Raw genomic sequence first — 23,261 nt, forward strand, 5'->3', positions numbered from 1 at the left:
AAAAAAAAGTGGGCAAGAGGAATCCAAACAGATATAATAGACGCACTGCAGTTCAAAAAAAAAATCATACCTGTCAAAGCAACCGTATGTAATCTATGCACACACGCACATAGGCACACGTTTACGTTCTGAATGCAATGCATATCATTAGGGTCTGTCTATAAATAGACCCAGAGATGCGTGCATTGCAATTTGGTCCCCAAACGGGGTTTTCAAACGTGGGTGATGAGTTCTTGGGTTCTGATCAGTTACTCAGGAGGTGCTGGATGTGTGGGGGTGGGTGCGTGGGAGGGGGCTGCCTCCTCTCTCACACACACATACTCTCCCTTTCTCTCTCTCTCTCACTCCCTCTCCCCTCCCCTCTTTTTCTTTCTTTCTCCATCTCTTCTCCCCCTCCTCTCCCTCTGTCTTCCCCTCCCTCTTCCCCTCCCCCTCCTTCTCTCTCTCTCTCTCTCTCTCTCTCTCTCTCTCTCTCTCTCTCTCTCTCCCTCCAAGTCTGGCACTGAACAACGAACTGTTTTGCCTTGCTCCCGGGAAGAGTGCAGACACATTACGTGAAATCCAGAGCGTTTTGCGTGGTGCATTTAAAACGCTTCACTCACCTCTCCCATCCCCTCACCAGTCTTTCCAAATTTCCCTAGAAATCTGTGTAAGGATTGCGGATGGGAAAACATTTGCAAAAAAAAAAAGTGAGGAGCCTTTTGCCAAAGGTAGGTTCCAGTGTGAACTGTCTGTTGTGTTTGGCTTTTGCAAAGTTTATGGTGTCAGTTGATAAATGTTTGGAGGGGTAGACTTATGTGGCTAGCCATGATCACTGTGTTTCTCATCAAACAAGTGCATTTTACAAATTGTTGGAACAGGTTGTTCTGGGTGTCCTGTGTATTTGATTTTTGCAGTGGGGATGTCAATTACAAGACATACTCGTGGCTTAAACTGGGAAGGAGATGCTCCTGTTCCCTTTTCTCCCTACTAGTTTACCTCCTTAGGAGAGGGAATCTTTAGTGTGGCCACTTTTTACTTTGCCCATATTTTGGATTAGCTCTCACTCAGCAAATAACAGCAGACTTGTAATTATCTTGCACATTAAAATTTAATTCCAAAAAGGCTTAAAGTCAGCAGCATCTGAGCAAAGTGGGGAAAGTTGGGAGGGGGAGAAGAGAGTAAAGGGGCTAGTTGGGGGAGAGAGCCTAAACATGGCATTTCTTGCAGATAATTTCCCCACCATTTGGGGGAAATACTGGGGCCTTAGTGGGTGTAACCAAAATAATGCCCACCAATTAACGATAAAATAAAATTGAGCCCACTGCCATCACCAGAATGAGAAACTGCTACAGTCTACAACCACCTGTAGAGGGAAATCTTTATGCATGATTTCTTATGGCTGTTTTTAAACAGGAAAACAGCTTGCATTTGTGACTGGCGAACTTTGCAGCATTAAGACAAGAGATGCTCTCTCTGAAGGGTGTGGGGGTTAAATTGCAAGGACGGCAGGGGAAAGGGGAGGGAGTGCTGGCTCGGTGCCAAAGTCCTTTCTAATTTGGGCATCTCTAGAGTTTGATCACTGGCATCTTTAGGTTGGAGCTAAAATAGACATATGGATAAAGGAAGGGAAGCTGGGGTGGGGGAGCGGGCAGTGGGGAGAAGACAGAGACTAAGAGTTGAATATAAAGTGAGGGTGGGCTTGGAAGCAGAACCGATCTAGGAATAAATATCTCCTGTCTCTTCTGCTAATCTTGACTGCAGCTTCACATTGAGAGGTAGTTATCAACAAGTGTTTCTCCTGAGAAGATTAGTTGTAACAGACTTTCAACAGTTTTTCCAAGCTTGGTAAATCTGCCAGGGAGGTTATTGTTGGGAGGGAAGGGAGTTGTACTTTGTCACAAAGGGATTTAGGGGTGGGGGGGAAGAGGGGAAGCTTGAACTTCCATTCATTTAACCCCAGAGACTTGAGTTCAAATTATCCAGCAGACTCACAAGGGAGTGGGAGGAACTAAAGTGTTTGAATCTTTCATCGGGAGCTTTAACATGCGTGGGAAGGATCCAGCTCCCAATGTTATCTTAGACCTAAAGTCAGTGGGAATTCCATGTGTCTGAGAGGAGGATTTTTTTTTTTTTGATCTAGGGAAACAGGGCAGCGGGCTTTGCTGCAGGGTTCTCCCCTGCAATGTCTTCTAGGAAAGCTGAATCACTACCACTCCAAGGAGCAACTACATCTGGGGGTGGGGGGAAAGCATGGTTTCTGCTTGAGAAATGAAGTAATCCAACAGCATAACAGTCATTTGAGGGCACAATTTGAGTGTCTGCTTGCAATGGGGCAGGGGGGTGAGTAGGGAGCAGGGAAGCTTCTTTTGGATGGAGATAGATGTTGGTAGCCAAGATCCCTACTGGTTTCTAGGTTTTGGGGACTTCAGACCGGATTGTTGGGGTATGAGATGAAGGGGGGAAAGCAGTGGGGATGCTGAACCACGGAGCCTCTTTTACCCTCTTTTATGGCCACATCAGGGTCAGTTTCAGCATAGCTTGGGGATGGAGCAGTGCTAAGGAGCAGGTAGCAGCCAGAGGATGAGAGAGGTAAGTGAAGGCCCTGGGTGAGGGCCCGAGGACTGGCGGAGGCCACAAGGCTGGACAAGAAGATTAGACTAGCAGGCCCAGAACTTTGCCTTTGATAAGCCAAGTTCATTTATCTCAGGCCCACCAGGAGAGCACTCCACTGGTAGGCCTCAGTTTGAGAAGTGAGCCTCCCTGGTGTGAAGCCTGGTTTGGTGCAGAGGACTCCCAATATCTCTCTATTCAGCAGGGGGTTAAATCAGGGAGCTAGTCTGACATCATCTCTCTATGAGGGGGCTCACTCAAGGGGAAGAGAGACTCAGACTGTTCAGGCCTCTTGCCATGTTTGCTGTCTATTTTTCCAGGCTCTTGACCAGTCTGAGGGTCTTTGGAAAGCAATGACATCATTCCTGCAGCCCCTCCCAAGGGGAAATTGCTTCTGTTCTCCACTAGGGGCACCAGGAGAATAAGGGGATTATCTGAGCCATATGATTACCTAGACCCTTCTCTCCTTTGCATTTTTCTGGATTCTGATGTTTCCTGCAAACCCCTCTAGCCAAAAAGGTGTAGCAAAAAAAAAACCCAAACCCTCACCTACCATTAGCTATCTCCCCTCTTCTGCTCTGCCCCCCCCCAAGAAACAAACTCACTAGGTTCCTGTGACTTTGGGGAGGGCTGAGAATTAGATGTATACTCTGTTATCCTTTTCAACCTGGTTTTGAAGGTGTCATCAGTAAAGTTGGGAATCCTCATATACTGGACTCAAACCTTGCTACAGGCTCATGGCAGGGGCTGTCCTTTATTCATTGTCATTTGACATGCAAACACAGAAATAGGTACTGTGGGTACAGGCATGTGTGCAAGCACCCACACATACGCACATCCCACACATGTGTACATACACATCCTCATACTCCAAGAGATCTGACCTCATCCATACATATGTTCCTTCTGGTGGCTCAACCCATCCACCCCTGTGCATCCTACATGATTCTTGCCCGTGTCTTGCCATAAGTTCACCGTGGGAGGTGCAGTGGAAGAGGTGGGAAACCTTCCTGGCTTTCTGGGCTGCCTGTGGAGGACATGGGCTCTTTGTGCAGTATTCCTCAATCTCAACATACTAAAATGCCTCAGTCTCACTGCTAAAATGAGGGGGCTGGGCCAGGTGATCTCTGAGATTTAATCGAGCTCTTAACATTCTGTGATTCTGTACATGGGCTGACAGACACACACACACACACACAAGTCTTCCTTCAAGGCTATAGATGGCAGGCACTAATAACATGTAATTTAGGGGCAGAACGAAGGTACCTTAGTCATGCAACAAGCCTAACTTTGCCTTGGTTTTACTCACACAATTCAGGGCTTCGAGCCTCCTTCCCCTTTGATTGTCCCATGACAAAAACAAGGGATCGCTAATCGTCCCACTCATGAGGAAAGTGATGGAAGGTTCAGCTGGGCTCCCAGCATGCATCTGTGGTACAGTAGAACTCGAGGAGTAGAGTCAGAGGATCTGGGTTTGAATCACGGCTTTGACATGTACTGTGTCATCTTGGCCAGCTTAACTGAAGACTTAGATGAGGTGCCTGCCAAGGTCTCTGCCAGTTCTCAGTCTACAGTCTTACAAACTCTTATTACCTGTGGTAGAGCCATACTCTTCAGTCTCTTTGTGGTAGGGCAGCCTAGAATCCCTTTTTATTTCATAGGAGGTTGGGGTGGGGCATTAGGGAAAATAAATCTTTATTTAGTACCTGCCGTGTGCCAGGCACTGAGCACTTTACAAATGGTATCTCATTTGATTCTCACAACAATCCTGAGAGTTAGGTACTGTTATTATCCCAATGTTATAGTTGAGGATACTAAGGCAAGCAGAGGTGTAAGTGACTTGCCCAGGGAGACACAGCTAGTGAGTGTCTGAAGCTGGATTTGAACTCAGGTCTTCCTGACTCTAGGCCCAGCTCTCTGTGCACTGTGGCGTTCCCTAGCTGCCAGGATACGAGGCAGTTGGCTCACGGAATCCACCAACAGCAGGATATCGCCAGGGCTTGGTCCTGGCTCTCCCAACATTTACAGAGTGAAAACCCTGGCCTGAGGAGTCAACAGCTGTTTTTTTCCCTCAAGCAGCTATATTTATCTTTATATGGAAGCAGGGAAGAGGGCTGACCCTCCAAACTCCAAGACAACTAGGTGGCGCAGGGAATACAACGATGGGCCTGGAGTCAGAAAGACCTGAGTTCAAATCCAACCTCAAACACTTAGCAGTAGCATGACCCTGGCCAAGTCACTTAGGCCTCTGCTTACCTCAGTTTCCTCAACTGTAAAATGGGGGTAATTAATAAAAGCTGATACCTTCCAAGATTGTTGTGAGGACCCGATGAGATATCTGTGAAACACTTAGCACAGTGCCTGTCACATAGTAGGGGCTTAATAAATGCTTCCTTCCTCCCAACTCCCCCAAATCTTGTTCCTTTGCATTCTCTCTTCTCTTTCAAGTCCTACTAGATGAATAATGGTCCAACCTGTTCCTTGGTGATGATGTCACAGATGTGATGAGGGCAAGAGGAAGAGAGTAGAAAGAGAGGAAAGGGGTACCTTTGCCCCATTCTTCAGGACCGATTAAATCCAAAGGACGGAGCCCAGACCTGAAAGATATAGAGTCCAAGGTACGGTGTGTACCTGACCAGCAACGTGCTTAGCTATGTGCTCCAACACCATTACATTCTCTCAGTTTCACTTTTGCCGTCTTTCAAACAGTGGGCAAATGGGGGTTACCATCTTGGTACCAACATTAGGATCATATAAAGAACCAGACAAAAATTCTCCTTTCTACCACACTTAAAGCTGCCCAGTAGCCCTCGAGATCCAGAATGAGAGTGTCCTGGAGGTGGCACTATGAGCATTGAATTTAGTTGATGATATGGATGGCAAAAGTCATGGATTAAAATGGCTTTAAATCCTTAGCTTGCCCCAAGAAAAAAGATGGGGAAAACCTTTCATTCCCTTCATCTCTTTTCCCTCACCTTTCTCTGCTCCTTTTTTCTCTTAGTGAATTTATTTTTCAGGATGAACCTTGTTTTTTCCCTTTTGTTTCTTTCTGGTGTCTTTGAGGAAAGATGAGGGGCCACAAGAGAGATGTGAGAGGAAATAGAATTGAATCAAAATGGTGGGGGAAACCCTAGCACTCTTTTAGGATATGTATGGATAGTTTTCTCATCTCTACAATTAAAGAGTTGGACTAGAATGACCTCTGAGGTCTTTTCCGGTTCTAAGTTTCTGTCCCATGTAGAAGAGGCATCGTCCTACCGTTGGTAGTATGTATAGTTTAAGGATTTTTTTCATCAGTAGTAAGGATGGATTTGGGCTGATCCATCCCAGTCCACTTTGGAACCCATTGGGAATACTCATTTGAGAAATGGCTTGGCACCCAGGAAACAGAGGAAAGCTCACTGGCCCTCCATTTTTACAAAATAGACACATGGGCTGTGATGGTCCGCAATAATGGTAGCTCTGTAATTATTCTGAAAGACCAGTCAATCAATATTTATTGAGCACCTGCCATGCTCAGGACACATCCAGATGTATGAATCCCTGCTCTCTCCCCTGTCACTGCTTCCCAAGGATCTTTCTTAACCAAAAGGGGAGACACAGTTTCTGGCTGAGTGAGACTGAACTTTGGCGGTCCGTGTGTAGTCCCTTCGCACTATGCTGAAAACACCCCATTCACTGTCTAACATGAGAACGTTTTTCCCAATGCCACTGGATTTATTGGATTTCAGAATCTTGCCAAGAGAGGAAGAGCCACATTGAAGGGTAGTTATACTGTTTTTCCAGTCCCTTCTTAGTTGCATGTCTTAGTTCCCTCTTCTCTGGGCCCAGAAGGGTTGCTATTCTAAGGACAGTGGTATAGCCCCTTGTACATAGTAGGCACTTAATAAATGCTTCTTGAATTGATTTGATTCTCCTCCCATCAGGAAAGAGGCTGAGTACTTTGCTTTGCTCAGCCACAAAGATCAGAGGATTCAGGACTAGAGGGGACCTTCAAGTCCACACCCCTCATTTCACAGATGACGAATGAAGGAAAGTGACTTACACATTACACAGGTAAAAAGTAGCAGAACCAAGATGTAAACCTAGGTCCCTCCATCTTAAAATCCTGCTCTCTTTTCACTGTGTCGTATCTTCTAAGGAATTGACTGCCTGGGTTTGCCCTTGACCGGAATAAATGCCTTCTAGGCCAGGAAGAGAGGAGGCTGGAGGACCCGGTCTTTAACCTTGCTTCTGAAATAGCCAGCTGAGGCTTGGGGAGCGACCCCTATAGTGGGCATATCTGGGAAACTCAACTGCTCACAGCCCAACTGAGTCTTCGGGTACTGTGGTCCAAAGGCTTCAAGACAGCAGGCCATGATGGCTGCTGTCCAAGAGGTGTTAGGGACTTCCGCATCCAGTAGTATGGTTATGCTCAGGTGCGCTTGTGAATCTCCAGAGCATGACAAGCAACTTCATGTGGTTCGTTATGGACAAATAAATCAAGCTATCTCCTCCAAATGACACTTGGGATACAGGGAACAGAGAATTTTGGACACTGGCCCCATGACCCCTGATGATCCTAGTTGAATGTTTTTAGATTGATTTTTTTTTAATTAACAAAAAACTGTTTTCTACCTCTTCTCTCAAATGAAGAAGAAAGAAAAAAAACCACAACCGTTGTGACAAATATACATAGTCAAACAAAACAGATTCCCACATTGGCCATATCCAAAAAATATGTGTCTCAATGTACACCTTGAGTCTATCACCTCTTAGTCAAGAGGTAGGGAGTGTGTTTTATCATTGGTCCCCTGAAATCCTGGTTCATTGATCAGAATTATTAATCCTTTTGGAGTTATTTATTTTTATAATGTCGGCATCTTGTAAATAATTTTCCTGGTTCTTCTCACTTCCCTCTGCGTCATGACATACAAATCTTCCCCGCAGCAAATGTTTCCCTGCAACATCTTTTTCATCATTTTTAGGGTGCAATAGTATTCCATCCCATTCATATGCCATATTCTGTTCAATTATTCCCCAATTAATGGGCACCCCTTGGCTTCCAGTTATTTTACCACCACAAAAAGAGCCACTGAAAATATTTTTATATGTGTGGCCCTCATTAAAATTGGGAAATGAGTTGTTTATCATTAGTCTCTTCTACCTTCTGTTGTTATTCAGTCATATCTGACTCTTGGTGACCCCATTTGGGGTTTTCTTGGCAGAGATATTAGAGTCGTTTGTCATTTCCTTCTTCAGCTCATTTTACATATAAGGAAACTGAGGCAAACAGGGTTAAGTGACTGGCTCAGGGTCAGTAAGTGGTTGAGGCCAGATTTGAATTCAGAAAGATAAGTCTTCCTGACTCCAAGCCCAGGACTCTAAGCACTATGGCGCCACCTAGCTGCCCTCTTTTATCTTATTCTAGGTCTTGGTTTTACCAGTCTACAGACTGGCCTGATTATTGGTCTAATGCTTAGAAGGGAAGGGATAATTCAATAAGTGCTATCATTGCCCATGAGCACTTGATGCAATTCTAGAGATACTAGAGCAAGATTGATAGACCCAACTCCTGTGATGGACGTAGTCCCGGGATCTTTGGATGAAAGACCCTATGTAAGTGACATGGCATCACTCTCTAGTGCTGCAATACTGATAGGGCTTGCCAAAGTCTTTGAGCAGCCGGCTTTTAGGATCCTCTGGCAGCTATCATCCTGTTTGTGTTTCAGTTCAGACCCATGACAATATGATTTCTCACCTTCTTGGGAGACCCAAATAGTTCAGGAACCTCACCATTGATGGAGATCTTAACCATGGGGAGATTTGTCAGCTCTTGTTTTTGAGCAGAATCTCCATCCCCCATATTCCACTTCTTTGGATGCCACTCAAGAGCTTATTCCTCCTCAGAAGAAGTTTGAGGTCAACAAGAATCATTTCCTTGCAGTTTTTACCTCTGGGAGAATCCAGACAGGAAGACCATATGAACAGATGGAGAGGATTAAGCATTGGCCAAGGGATAAGTCCATTCCTCCCAGGGACTTAATTGAACCATCAATCCAAAATCAGGGCAGAGAGTACTACTGACTTCCTGAGCTCCAGATTTTACCCAAATAGTCATTTTAGAAAGTAGACATCAAAGTGTAGTGGATACATTGCTGTTCTCAGAACTGAGATGACCTGAGTTCAAGTCCTTTCTCTGACACATACTGACTATGTGACCCTATACAAGTCACTTACCCTCAGGCAACTTCTGAAACTATGAGTCAAAGAGACTTTAAGACTATTATTGTTCTTTAGTCACGTCCAACTCTCCATGACCCCACTTGGAGTTTTCTTGGCAAAGATATTAGAGTGGTTTGCCATTTCCTTCTCCAGCTCATTTTACAGATGAGGAAATTGAGGCAAATGGGGTTAAGGGACTTGGCTGGGATCCCACAGCTAGTAAATGTGTGAAGCCAGATTTGAACTTAGGAAGTTGAGTCTTCATGACTTCAGGCCCAGTGCTGTATGCACTATGGTGCCACCTATAAGGTATAACTGAAAGCTGCATCTACCAATGACAACCTGTATTGGTAGGTTGAGTTTCTTTATCTAGAGCAGGGGTACTTCACCTACTTTGTGGTATAAATCCCTATAAATCAGAGGCATGTTTTTAAACACATTAAATAAAACACACAGGATTACAAAGAAGCAAATATGTTGAAATACAGTTCTCAAATTTTTTTTTTTAAAAACCAAATTAATGGACCCCAAGTTAGGAACACCTGATCTAGGGAATTCCCTGTACTAATGAAATCATAAATCCAATCTCTATCTTTATTAATTTTGGAAAAATTAAAAATCAGAAGAACCATTTTATTTCTTTTTAAAAGAGTGAAGCATTTTGAACCAAGCTCAACCTATGTATTTTCTTAAATTGTTGAAATACCAGACAATAATATCAGAATATTCTCTGAATTAGATCATTTATTTCAGTGCCTGTATCTAAAGAAAGGCCATTTAGGATGATAACATCATAGAGAGAGAGCTGGAAGGTACGTCAGAGGCCCAATACTCCAACTCCTCACTTTATATATGGCCAAGGAGGCCACAGATGTTCAAGTGACTTGCCCAAGGTCACCCAGATAGTAATCCACGGTCAGAGTCAGGTCTTCTATTTCTAGAATCAATGTTCTTTCCAGTATACCCTGAAGTAGGAAGAGAGGTCCTGAGGCTTGAAAATGATTCTCTTGCCTTTCTGACATGCTATTGGCATCTAGGGTCTCTAAAATCCTGTTCTGTTGCACAACATATCTATAAATCAGGCGAAAACCTCCTCATTTTCTCTCTTTAAATTTGCCTTCCTAAACTTACCTTATTGCTTCCTTCTAGAAAGGCACAACAGGGGCCAGGAGTAGCTAAAGTGGACCCGGGCCACACAAGGGGTCTTTAGAACTTTGGGGGGAAAACCTTCTCCCCAGACTTTGGGTTTTCTTTATATATTCTTCCCTCTCTTCATAGGTACTTACATCCACTTTTGCATCCAGAAAGGAGGTACCAAAGAATAAGGATTGTGCACATGCTTACCCAGAGATGTCCTCATGACTTTGGATTCAGCCCTTTCTGCCATATGTGGGGTCATCTATTGAGAGTTAAAAGGGATTATAGATGTCATATATTCCAATCACTTTGTCTTATAGATGAGAGGCAGCATGACATAGTAAATAGGGCAGCGTGACATAGTAAATAGGGCACTGAACTTGGAGTCAGGAAATCTTGGGTTCAAATCCTGCCTCAGGTACTTACTCATTATGTGACCCTAGGCAAATTACTTAAACTTTCTGTGCTTTAGTCTCCTTATCTGTAAAATGAGGGCATCAAACATGACAACTCCTAAGGTTTCTTCCAGCCCTGAATTTATGATCCTATGAAAGTGAGTCCCAGAAAGTGATTGGCCAGTGTCATCCAGGTACACCAAGGTACACCTGGAATTCAAACTGAGTTCCTCTGATTTCAGATCCATCAGCCTTTCCACCACTACATCCTTTTGTTAAAGGTGATGACATCAACTTATTGACTGTTACACGATGAATAGAGCTTAGCCAAGTTAGTAGAAACGAGGGATGAAGGGGAAGTCACTGAGAAAGTCCATTCTCTCTCCTCACATCCAGGGATGAAAGGTAACTGTGAATGGATCTCACATGAAGAAGGTCCCCATAGTGCACCCTGTCCTCCCAGGGCACAGAGAAATCTGGCCTTGAGCTACAAACCCAAATTCCAGCCATCTAGCCCAGCTCTTTCATATGTATCAAAAGCTATTCTCCCAGTGGTATAAAAATTCATTGTGTGAGTGTGTGTGCCAGTCAGTTACCCTTTAGATGCCAACAGTGAGAGGTAGAAGGGGGCCTGCTCACTCCTTAATGCCTATTTTGTTTGCCTGAAAGACAGATTACTTTTCCCTAGTGGAGCTGTGATTAAAATGGACCCAAAAGAAACACCAGCTGTTCTGGATGCAGGGTAACTGGCTACTCTTTAACAAGGGAGCGGCGGGAGTCCCACTGCCCAAATTTGCGTGGCCTCTGAAAAAACACTCCCACCAAAAGTGCACTTCCTAGAGAAGCAAACACAGTCACACGGCAGAATGCCCTCTGCCAGCTATCAGAGATCTCCACACTGCAAGAAAAAGGTTGGGAGTCAAAAGACCTAGGGGTGAGTCTTGGCCATGCTACCTATTACTTAACTGTGTGACCTCTGGCTGTGTCGCTAAACCTCGCTGGACCTCAGTCTGCCCCTTTGTAAAATTAAGTGATTGGATGAGTTGCTCCTTAAACTCCCTGGCTTTAGAATTAGAAGAGATGTCAGAAGTCAGCTACTCTAACCCTCTTGTCTTTACAAATGAGAAAACTGAGGCAGACCTAAGGTCCCAGAGGTAGTGAGGACAAGAGTCTTTGAACCCTAGTCCTCTGGAGAAGGAAATGATCAACCACTCCAGCATCTTTGCCAAGAAAACCCCAAATGGGGTCACAAAGAGTCGGATGCGGCTCAACACCGCCAAGAACCACAACAAAAAGGCGGAGTACTTTGCTTCCTGCTGTCCTGATTTTAGGGAATAAGGGAAGCTTGGCCGCTTCTGCAGCCTCCAGGCCCCTGTGAACTTTCCTCCCCTCTCTCTAAGAGGCACACTGCTCAGGAGATTCCTCCGACTAGAAAACCAGATTTCTCAATTCGCAAGACTGGGGGTTACTTCCAAGACAACTTTCAAGGCCGGTGCTGCCTGAGAAATCAACCTTTTCTGGTTAGAAGGCTAGATTCTGGGTTCACGTCGCTTAGAAAATACCCTTCTTCAAACTATAAAGCAGAGGTTCAGGAACGATCTTGTCTATGAACTCCAGGTGAGTGTATCTGCCCTCCTACAGCAAGGAAGTCATTAACTGTTACTGAGGTGTGGAGGAAGAGAAATCCCCTTTCTCACCCTCTGTGCAGAAGGGAAAAGAAACCCCAAAATCTTGATGAAGAAGTTGGATCTTAAGCAAATATCTGTCCTCTTAAGAGTTTGGTTCAATCAAGTCATCTTGAAGGTAGCCTCAGTTACTAAAACCCTGCCCCCTAGGAGATATCTTGTGTGTATGTGTGTGTGTGTGTAAGGGGGGAGGGTTCCAACCAAAGCAAACCAGCACTTCCACATTCTCTAATGTAGAAGAGTATAGACCATCTATGGTTCCAAATAAAGCTCACTTTCTACACGCTCATCGTATTGATCAGGCAAATCCACTCCCATCAAAATCCAATCTCCCCTTTCCCCCATATAGGCAAATCTGGCCCTTTTAAAACGCACTCCATTCCCAATCAGGAGCTTGTCCTTCCAATCTTTTCAGCCATTGTCCAGAACACCAAAGCCCATCCTCAAGCAAGAGATCCTTGCCTTCAGTGCGTAGAAGTAATCACACCCACCCCCACACACACCACCACCACCGCCACCACCACCATCAACATTAACAGCCAACTACAACCACCACTACCAGCCTTCAAATTCTTGCCCAATATTTCATAATCTTTAGTGGTACTTTCCATATTCTTTTTATAGTATCATTTTTACCCACATGAGTGACCAAGATCAGAAGTTGTCAATAATCACCTGGTTTGACAGGTTTTAGGAAGGTTTTGATTACTTGCCCCAGGAAGACAGTAAATCTTTCTGTTGTTATCAGGTTGACAAATATCTACCCCCTCAGCAAGGAGTCACCAACTTGTCTTTCCTCCCCCTGACCCATACTAGATGAGCTCTACCTTAAGAGCACCTGTGGATCGATATCATCAGAGTGCCTTGGAGTTTAAGCTTCTGGTCCATCCTCAGAGGTTCCCAGCTACCTATTCTGAGTTTTACAACTGTTGCTGATCTTCCTTTCCTTCTCCTCTAGGTCACTTTTTTTTCTACTCTCCAAATTCCTGATACATGTAAGGACCTTACTCTTCCAATTCAGATCTTATTTCTTCTTGGTTTTCTTGCTGAAGCCCTTCCATCTTTAAGGGAAGACTTTATCATCCCTGATAATTTGGAGAATGAAGAGATAGCTCTTTGCCATCTCTTCCAGGCAGGAGACCAGCCTGTACTTTAAACATAGATGATAATTATTCATTATCTAGAAAATGGCATAGATGAAAGAGAATGAGAAAGTATTAAGTCTTTACTGTGTACCAGGCACTATATTAAGAGCTGGAAACACAAATACAGGCAAGAAAGACACTTTTGCTCTCAAGGATCTTATATTCTAATAAAGGAAGAAAACACAGAGGGGAGTGATGGCCAGGAAGGATTATTTTGGTAGTGTTGATTTGATTATGGTCCTCAGAGCTAACGTAGGAAAGAGGAAAGTCATGAGCAGGGAGGGTACATGTTGGGTACATGGCACAAAGATGACCAGGGAGTAGCATGGTGGCTCTTTGTCCAAACTACTTATGGTCAATGTTCACCAGTCACAAGTCCAGGGTCAGAGTAATGTGCTAGAGCACAGGAGCATGGTAGGTAGCATGGAGACGGCCAGGGATGATGATGATGATGATGATGATGATGACAATCAGATTGTGAGCACAGATACAAAATGTGAAAACAATTGAAAAGGTGTTTCTCTGATCCTGGCTCCTAAGGCTCCCAGGGTATGACATATCATTGTTACAATATCAGATGTGAACCGGGTTGGGGAAAGGATGGAGGTTAGTTTTTTTTTTTAATGGAGGAGGAGCTGCACCTTGATTGATTGGTTAAGAGTGGCCCTCACACTGAGCTATTAGATCAAAAAGAAAAGGCATGGAGGGGTGCCCCAGGAGGACAATGTGACCCTGATCCCATTGGTTCTTGATTTGTCTGCCTAAAAGGGGCCATTTTTTTGGTAAATTTTTTTTTAATTTGAAACTTAAATATAAAATGAGAGAAGAAAAAAATTGCCATGTACACAGCAGAACATAAGAAAAGATTCAATATAAAATAATAAATTTCCATTTCAAGAAAGCCTACCCTATGTATTTAATACTACACATTGTTTTTAAAGCTGCCCAGATTTTCTTTGCTTCCTTGGAGCTTTTCTTTTGTTCTCTGCTGTGCACTTTTTGCTTCTTTCCCTCCCTCCTCCTACCCCACCCTAAAAAAGGCTACAGTTAAGCTCAGATATACATACATATACACAGATATTTATAAACATACACATATATGTAAGAACATACTATGTTTATTTCCACCTGTCATCTGTTGCTCTGAAGGTGGATAGCATTTTCTTTTTTCCCCCACTCAATAGTATTTTACTTTTTTCCAATTACATGTAAAGATAACTTTAAACATTCATTTTCATGAGATTTTGAATTCCAAACTTTTCTCTTTTCTTCCTTCCCCCCCCTCCCGCCCCCAAGACAGTAAGCAATCTGATATAGGTTATAAGTATAAAATCATGTTAAACATATTTCCTAATTAGTCATGTTGAGAAAGAAGAATCATAGCAAAAGGGGGAAACCACAAGAAAGGGAAAAAAACAAAAAAAGTGAAAATAGTATGTTTCCATCTGCATTCAGACTCCAGAGTTCTTTCTCTGGAGGTGGTTAGCATTTTCCATCACAAGTCTTTTGGAATTGTCTTGGATCATTGTATTGCTGAGAAGAGCTAGGTCTGTCATAGCTGATCATTGCAGTGTTGTGCGATGTGTACAGTGCTCTCCTGATTCTGCTCACTTCACTCAGCAACAGTTCATATACGTCTTGGTGGATAGCATTTTCCTTCATAAGTCCAAGTCTTTCCATGTTTTTCTAAATCAGCCAGCTTGTTATTTCCTGCACCACAGTAATACTCCAACCCAATCACATCCTGTCTGAGAGATTGTCTATAGAAGTTTTCCCTCAATTTTCTGCATCCCTTCTGTTCATGGTTGCATAGGTTTTATTTATACAAGAAAATTTTAATTTAAAGTAATCAAAATTATCGATTTTACACTTTAATAATACTCTCAACTTATAATATAGTTTATGGTCTGATACTGCTGAATCTGCTTCCTTTATATTTTTTTTTACCCTGTTTTCTTTGAAGTTCCTGACCTTTTGTTCTTCCAAATGAATTTTGTTATTATTTTTTCTAACTCAGTAACATAATTTTTTTTCTTTTTTTAAATTTTATTAATTTATTTTGATTTATCAACAATCACTTCCATATGCTTTTGAGTTGAAAATTTTTCTCCCCCTTCCTCACCCCCACCCTCCCCAAGATGGCGCACAGTCTGATATAAGCTTTACATTTACATTCCTATTAAACATATTTTCACATTAGTGAAGTTGTAAGTAAAAATTAAAACCAATAGGAGGAACCATCAAAAAGATGAAACAAAACTCAACAGAAGGTAAAAATAGGTGATAGTGATTCAATTTTCATAGTTCTTTCTTTGGATGTGGACAGCTTTTTCCATCCCGAGGCCTCTGGAGATGTCTTAGATCCTTGTAATGCTGAGAAGGGTTCAGTTTAACAATATTAGTCATTGCATAATGTGGCTGTTATTGTGTACAAAGTCCTCTTGGTTCTGCTCACTTCACTCAGCATCAGACCACATAAGTCTTTCCAGGTTTTTCTGAAGTCAGCCTGTTCATCATTTCTTATAGCACAATAGTATTCCATTACATTCATATACCACGACTTGCTCAACCATTCCCCAATTGATGAGCATCCTCTCAATTTCCAATTCTTTCCACCACAAAAAGAGCTGCTATGAATATTTTTATACATGTGGGTCCTTTCCCCATTTGTTTGATCTCTTTGGGATATAGCCCTAGAAGTGCTATTGCTGGATCAAAGGGTATGCACATTTTTGTAGCCCTTTGGGCATAGTTCCAAATTGTTCTCCAAAATGGTCGGATCATTTCAACAATGTATTAATGTTCCAATTTTTCCACATCTTCTCCAACATATATTATTTTCCTGTTTTGTCATGTTGGCTAATCTGATAGGTGTGATGTGGTACCTCAGAGTTGTTTTGATTTGCATTTCTCTAATCAATAGTGATTTAGAGCATTTTTTCACGTGACTATAGATGGCTTTAATGTCTTCATCTGAGAACTGTCTGTTCATATCCTTTGACCATTTATCAATTGGGGAATGGCTTGTGTTCTTATAAATTTGTCTTAATTCTCTATATATTTTAGAAATGAGGCCTTTATCAGAGAGACTGGTTGTAAAAATTCTTTCCCAATTTTCTACCTTCCTTCTAATCTTAGTTGCATTGGCTTTGTGTGTACAAAAACTTTTCAATTTAATGTAATCAAAATTATCCATTTTGCTTTTCATAATGTTTTCTATCTCCTGTTTGGTCATGAATTCTTCTGTTCTCCATAGATCTGATAGGTAAACTATTCCTTGTTCTCCCAGTTTACTTAAGGTATCAGCCTTTGTATCTAAGTCATGAACCCATTTTGACTTTATTTTGGTGTATAGTGTGAGATTTGGGTCTATGCCTAGTCAGTAACATAATTTTTTAGTAATTTAATTGAGGTGGCATTAAATAAATGGATTTGTTAGGTAAAATTGTCATTTTCTAGTATATTAGCTTTACCTGCCCATGAACAATAAATATTACTTCAATTATTTAGGTCTGACTTTATTTGTATAAAAAGTGTTTTATTTTTATGTTTATAGAATTCCTGTGTCTGTTTTGGCAGGCAACTCTCAGGTATTTTTTACCTTTGTTTAGCTATTTTAAATGGTCTAAAACAATATTGAATAATATTGCTGACACAATGTAGTTTCCCTATTTTTCTCTTTTGATTAAATCTATTTTAGCTTTAACTTTGTCTGAGATCATGCTTACTACCTCTGCTTTTTTTTTCATATAACAAATTCTGCTCCTGCCCTTTATTTTATTTTTATGTGTATCTCTCATTTTTATCGTGTTTCCTGAAAGCAACATGTTGTTGAATTCAAATTTTTAGGCTGCTATCTACCTCTGTTTTATGGGTAAATTCATCCCATTCACATTCTAAGCTATAATTAATTGTTGTGTGTTTTCCTCTTTCCCATTTTTCCTCACTATCCTTCTCACCCTATTTACCCTATTGCTCCTCACTCCTATTGCTCTCCTATTTCTTAACCTACCTGTTTTTGTCACAAATATCTGAAAGTCTTTCAATTAGTTAAATGTCCACTTTTTTCCATTTAGGATTATACTTAACTTTGCTGGTGAGTTAACCTTGGTTGTAACCCCCAGCTCTTTTGCACTCTGAAATATAGTATAGAAGGACCTATGGTCCTTCAACCTAGTAGTTGCTAGGTCTTGTGTAATCCTTATTGTAGTTCCATGATATTTAAATTGTTTTTTCTTGTTGCTTCCAATATTTTTTCCTTAACCAGGTAGCTTTGAAACTTGGCTATGATATTCCTGTAAGTTTTCTTCTTGGGATCTCTTTCTGGTGGTGATCAGTGGATTTTTTTTTTCCATTTCTGCTTTGCCTTCTTGTTCTAGAACTTCAGGGCAATTTTCCTTGATCATTTCTTGTAATATTATATCAATATTCTTTTTTTTATCATAATTTTCAGGTAATCTAACTATTTTTATATTATTTCTCCTCAATTTGTTCTCCAGCTCCATTATTTTTTCTGATGAGATATTTCACATTTTCTCCTTTTTTTCATCCTTTTGATTTTGTCTTATTAGTTCTTGGCATTTTAAAACATCTTTAGCTTCCCTTTGCCCAATTCTAGTTTTCAAGGAATTATTTTCCTTCTTAAGTTTTTAATTCTCTATTTCAAGTTGGTTGACTTTCTTCTCATAATTTTCTTGATTTTCTCTTATTTTTTTTCTAATGCTTTCTAGATCTCTCTTATTTGATTTTTAAAGTCCTTTTTAAGTTTTTCCAAGAATTCTTTTTGTGCTTGGGACTATTTGCTGTTTCTCATTGAAAAAGAAGTGGCTTTTTCAGCTCTATTATCTTCTTCTGAATATGAACCCAGATCTTCTCTATCCTCATGGTAGCTGTCTATGCTTGCGTTCTTTCTCCTTTGCTCATTTGTTTTATTTATTTATTTATTTTTGTTTTATTTTGTTTTTAGCAACTATTAGTGTAATCAAGTTCTAGTCCGGGGGTACGGGGAATGATGCCAGAAGCCTCAGGTCCTTCTTACTGTTATTTTCTGAGGTCTGTCCCAGGGCTCAACCTTGGACTCTCCTTTCCATTCCTAAGCCATGCTGTCTGGCAAATGATCTTGCTCCCTGTGCTCACTCAAGTGGCTGCAAACTACAGCTGTCCTCTATGCCTTGGAACTGAAACCAGGGGCTCTGCTCCCCTGCAAGTGCCCACAACCAGCAAGGTCCCCACCCATCTGTTTACTGCACTCACCAGGTGTGTGCTAGCTTCTTCTCCCCCACAGCAGTAGCCCAGCCCAGGACACCTGGTTGGTCCCTCAACAGTGGAAAGTCCGTCAGTCCTCTCCTGCTTAGCGGTCAGACCCCAACACTATCTGTGAGATGAAAGTTTATAAGACTAAGGCCACTTCCCAACCCCAGCTGCCCCCAAGGCTGTTGATTCATCAGAATCAGCCTAGAGGTGTTTGCACGTCATTCAGAGGTTGGGTCTTTCCTTCAGGTCTTCTCAAGTTGTCTTAGGACCTGCAGCCTCGAGGCCATATGTGGCCCCCTAGGTCCTCAAGTGTGGCCCTTTGACTAAATCTGGATTCTTAGGAGAATTGCTTTACCCTGACTTTTGTTTATGTCTGCTGTTCTACCTTCCTCCTGAGGCGATGTGCTGTCTTTTTTGGTGGAGGAAAGTTGGAGAGCCAAAAGTTTTCTGATCTACTCTGCCATCTTCCCAGAATCTCACAGGTGGCCATTTTAGCTCTGTCTCTGAGAGGAATTCCTCGTCTGTCATCTTGTTTTTCCAGAAATGTGTTTTTAAAGGCTCCTGAAAGCAGGGATGACTGGTTTCTTTTACCCTGCTGCTTAGAGGCATGCTCCCCAGTGGTATCCTCCAGACATTATCCTTGGGAGTCTGAAATGGCCTTGGACCAAAGTCCTTTAGGTGAGAAATGTTAGCCTCTTTGGATGGGGCCTAAGACTGGCCCACCTTAGAGCTGAATTTCAGCCTTTGTGGCTTTCTAAGTGTAAAATCTAAAGGCCAGGTCCGCAGTAAGATAGACCCTGCCCACTATAGAGGAGAAAGAGCCAGACACTCCCACCTTGGTCTCTTGCAGATCATTCCTACAAGTTATGGGTAGGTGGTTTGTCCTTCATTCTTGAAGAAGACCGTGACATCAGGGAGATGATGACATGACTTGTATTTGACCTTGATTTGAGTGATGGAGGGCTGTTCAAAGTCACCAGCCTTACTTTCTCCTCCAGAGCCATCTGGATCCAGTTGCCAGATATTGATCATGACAACTGGGCACCATCCAGGATGCAGAGGGAGACCTTGGCCCTTTTAAGTTAGAGTCTTTCCAGTTTCTCACTTTGAGTGAGGCAACACTCATTCGGTGAATGGGCCTCTTTAAGAAGTGAGTCAAGGGATGGTCCCTTTAATAAAAAAAAAATCAAATTGGAAAGTGAAGACCCTCAGGGTTGGACATCCTCAAGGGACCCCAGTTCTGCCCAGGAAGGATCCAGCCCATGTTCCCTGGAAAGCAGGAGCTAAAGGCATGCTTGGCTTAAACCATCATACAAAAGTCTTTCGTGGCTATGACTTCTATATAGATATAGCCATTGGGGAGGAAAAGGCAGTGAGCGAGGGCTAAGGAAAAGCAATTTTGCTCTGGGGCTCCCTCTACTGGCTTTTGATAGAAATTCCAAATTAGTTTTTCCTGCAGAAGATGGTCCCTACATTTCCCATCAATCTGGTCTTCTGCCCTCCACCCTTGGGACTAGCAGTGTCAGACTCAAATAGAAATGATCCCTGCAGGTCAAACATTGATTTTGAAAACCACAAATTAACATTATCTTTGTTGTATTGTATTTTTACTTATTTTGTTAAACATTCCCCAATTACATTTTAATCTGGTTCAGGCTGCATGTACTCTGGAGTTTTGCTGTGAGTTTCACCCCTTTGCTCAGGACTTTGGTTGGAAGATCCTTTTTGCATATTGTTTCTCTTACAACAGTTGCAAAGAAGACTTATTAATGGAATTGAGTAGACCTCAAGGATAATTTCATTTAGTGTCAAGTCCAGACCTGTAGTTTTATCAAAGTAGAGAAATCTGGTTGATGAAGCTCCTACCCATATAACTCAAAATTCAAAAGATGCCCATGATATTGAGAAGTGAAGTGACTTCGTTGAAGTGTCTTTCCATGATTACAGCCAATAAATAGGTGTCAAAGACATATCTAGAGCTTGGATCCTTCTGATACATAGGACAGACCTCTACGCACTGAGTGACATGGCCTCATCCTATTGCTTATCAGAATTCTGACCCTTTTTGTTGTTAATGTTGGTTTCTCTTCAGGGGCCAGTGTAAATGGAGCTAGTGAGATGTGGGCAAGCTCTTAATGCCCCAGCTTCTCTTCAGCTCAGGCACAGTTGCCATCACTTCCCCTTATGGCTAGCATCTTCAGAGAGAAGAAACCTCCCGCAATCCCCTGTGAAGACCTCCAGGACAACCTGGGGGGGAAAGAAGGATTGGCCATGGAGTGGGGCTGGCTTCATTGAAGCCCAGGGGATTTTCCTACCTAGTATAGCAGAGGACTTGGGGTCTTATTTTCTCTTTGGAATTCAGCAATGATTGACCAAAGGGCAAAGAACCATCCATATGCCAGTTTGGGACAGATGTGATGTCCACGAGAAGTAATAAATAAGAGAAAAATTGCCACATTATATGGGCATAGAGCTTCTCTCTTTTTCTTCAACTTTCAGTGATTTAGAAAACACTTATTAAGCACCCACTAGGTGGTGGGGATACGTAGGCAAAAGTAAAAACAGCCCCTGCTCTCACAGAGCTTACCTTTACTGTCTTTCACAAGTGTTTTCTTATTTTACCCTGTGAAGGAGGTCAGAACCCATTTTACAGGTAGCAAATCAGAATGGTTGAGTGACTAGCTAGGAGTCTTCATTGGAGTTTAGTGACAGAGCTGATTAATACAACTCCCAGCTTGAATTCTAGAGAGAGAAAAATTATCCATGCTTCATGCTCTGCTTTGGTGGTTTGAAATGAGGCGTAGGCTAGTTGAGGGTATTTCCTGTTACCTCCTATACAGAGCCTCCAAAACTGGGAGCTTCCTTGTTTTTAGGGTTACCCTATAGATAAGGAGAAGAGGGTGTTTGGTTCAATTTGCCCATAACTAGTACGAATCAGAGAATATGCAAGTATTTCCTTTGCGCATGATGGACTCACCCCAGTGGATATTCTAGTGGTGAATCAAGCCAGACGATCCTTCCAAGACATTAGTTTATTCTACTCCACAGGGTAACTATTTAAGCAAGGGAGAATGTCAAAGCCCTTGTTAATTAGCCCAATGGACAGCTACAAGACACGGGTAAGTAATATGGTACATTCCTTCTTTGGTTCATTATCATACCAACCTTGCCTGTTTGCCTAAAGGTGTCCAGTGGAGGAGTTTTAGAAGCTAGAGTAAAACTCAGCTAGCTTAGCCTCCACTTCCTACTTTTAACCACTGCTTATTTTCCTTTTTCCCTTTGTTGGGTAGACATCTTTTGTTGGACCTGTGATTTCATTGGCACTAATGGTAAGGAAACTCTACTAATACTGAGGGTCACCTGTACCTTCTATAGTCTTAGATAGTTACTTGAGGCATTGAGAGGTTAAATCCCAAGTCCCAAATCCAGTATGTGATAGAGCTGAGTCTTGAGTCCAAGGTCTTCTTGACTCTGAGACCAGCTGTGTATCTGATACAACATGCTGTCCCATTAAATGCCTCTCCAAAGAATGGCTCCAGTAGAACAATTGTCCATGAGCTGAGTCCCTTTTCTTAGCTGCTCCTAAGTGAAGCTGTTATTTCTAGATTAACAGGTTAGCTCCAGAGAGTATACTGATGGATGAGAGGCAGCCTCAAAGTCAGGAAGGTTTGGGTTCAAACTCTGCCTTGGCCCACACTGGCTATGTGACGGCACAATTCATTTATCTTTTCAATACTCTAAGCAACTCTCTTAAGACTATAAATTGCAAAGCATGTGTTGCTTTTCATTGTTGAAGGGGTTCTCCTCCCTGGTAGTTCCTAACACTCATGAAGTTACAGGTCCAGGCAAAAACCTAAATATTAGTTCTGAGGAACCTGCTTTTCCAAAAGTCTGACTTCTGAATAGGCAGCCATCTCAGACCTATCATTTTGGTGTGACTTGGTACTTGGCCACCCACCAGGAAGGACTGCCTACCATTAAACCTATTTCTTACCCAGCCCAAATGTTTGTGGAGTGATACTAGAAAGACCTGTGATCAACTCCCTGATTTCTGGAGGGGAGTAATTAAAGCCACAGTTTCCAAGGAGCTATGAATGACAAAATGTGTGTACCCCAGTTGTGTGGATTGCTGACCCCTTGTCCCTTTCATTCTTGCCTGTTATAGGAACACCAAGGACCAAGAGGAGACCAGATGAGTTTTCAAACCAGCCCTCCCACCCCCAGGAAAAGTTTATCCTTTGACTCGCACTCTCTGTAATGCCGCAGCTCACCCTCATTTCAATCTTTTCCCTTCCTCTCATGCCTGTCCCACATTCCACCTCCATTGGCACCAGTTAGTGGCTTCCGTAGGCTATCCAGCTTTCAGATTGAGTCTTGGTATCTGTGTGGGAAGTACTAGCTTGAGTTAAACCCAAATGAATAAACTGTCTTACCTGCCATCTGGAACTCAGCCCATCCTTAAAGCTTATTAGACAGCTGTACATTGGGCTGGGAGACCTAGGCAAAATTGCCAATACCCCTCCTTTGTCCAAGAGAGAGATGACAGCTTGTTAGACAAAGAGATCTCTCTCACTTAGTGACCTAAGGCTTCTGGTTTGTGATGTACCCCCCCCAACCAGATGGGAAACCCAAAAATCACTTAATACCAGTCAGAGAGAGTGAGTGAGCTCACTTGCTACTGATTAGGGCTGGGGAAAAGGAAAATAGAAAAATCATCAGAAGTTGGGACACTCTCATATTGTGAGGGTGGGATCACAATACAATTTGTGATCTAGATTTTTCAAAACATCTCTTCTTTCAGTTAAATGTACAATTTTCATTTATGCCAAATTATGATAGCTTTGCTCTAG

At 42.4% G+C, this 23,261-nt stretch overlaps 1 long non-coding RNA gene across 1 annotated transcript; it reads left to right on the forward strand.

The window, feature by feature from the left end:
* The first annotated feature begins 443 nt into the window (after window positions 1-443).
* Window positions 444-23,016, forward strand: LOC144455343 (uncharacterized). Its single transcript, XR_013484058.1, has 3 exons — window positions 444-710; window positions 6,519-6,648; window positions 22,577-23,016. It is a non-coding gene; the product is annotated as an uncharacterized LOC144455343 (long non-coding RNA).
* Window positions 23,017-23,261: the final 245 nt, after the last annotated feature.

Source organism: Phascolarctos cinereus, unplaced genomic scaffold (genome assembly GCF_003287225.1).
Source record: "Phascolarctos cinereus isolate Bilbo 61053 unplaced genomic scaffold, phaCin_HiC Scaffold_9;HRSCAF=440, whole genome shotgun sequence".
NCBI classification, from domain to species: Eukaryota; Metazoa; Chordata; class Mammalia; order Diprotodontia; family Phascolarctidae; genus Phascolarctos; species Phascolarctos cinereus.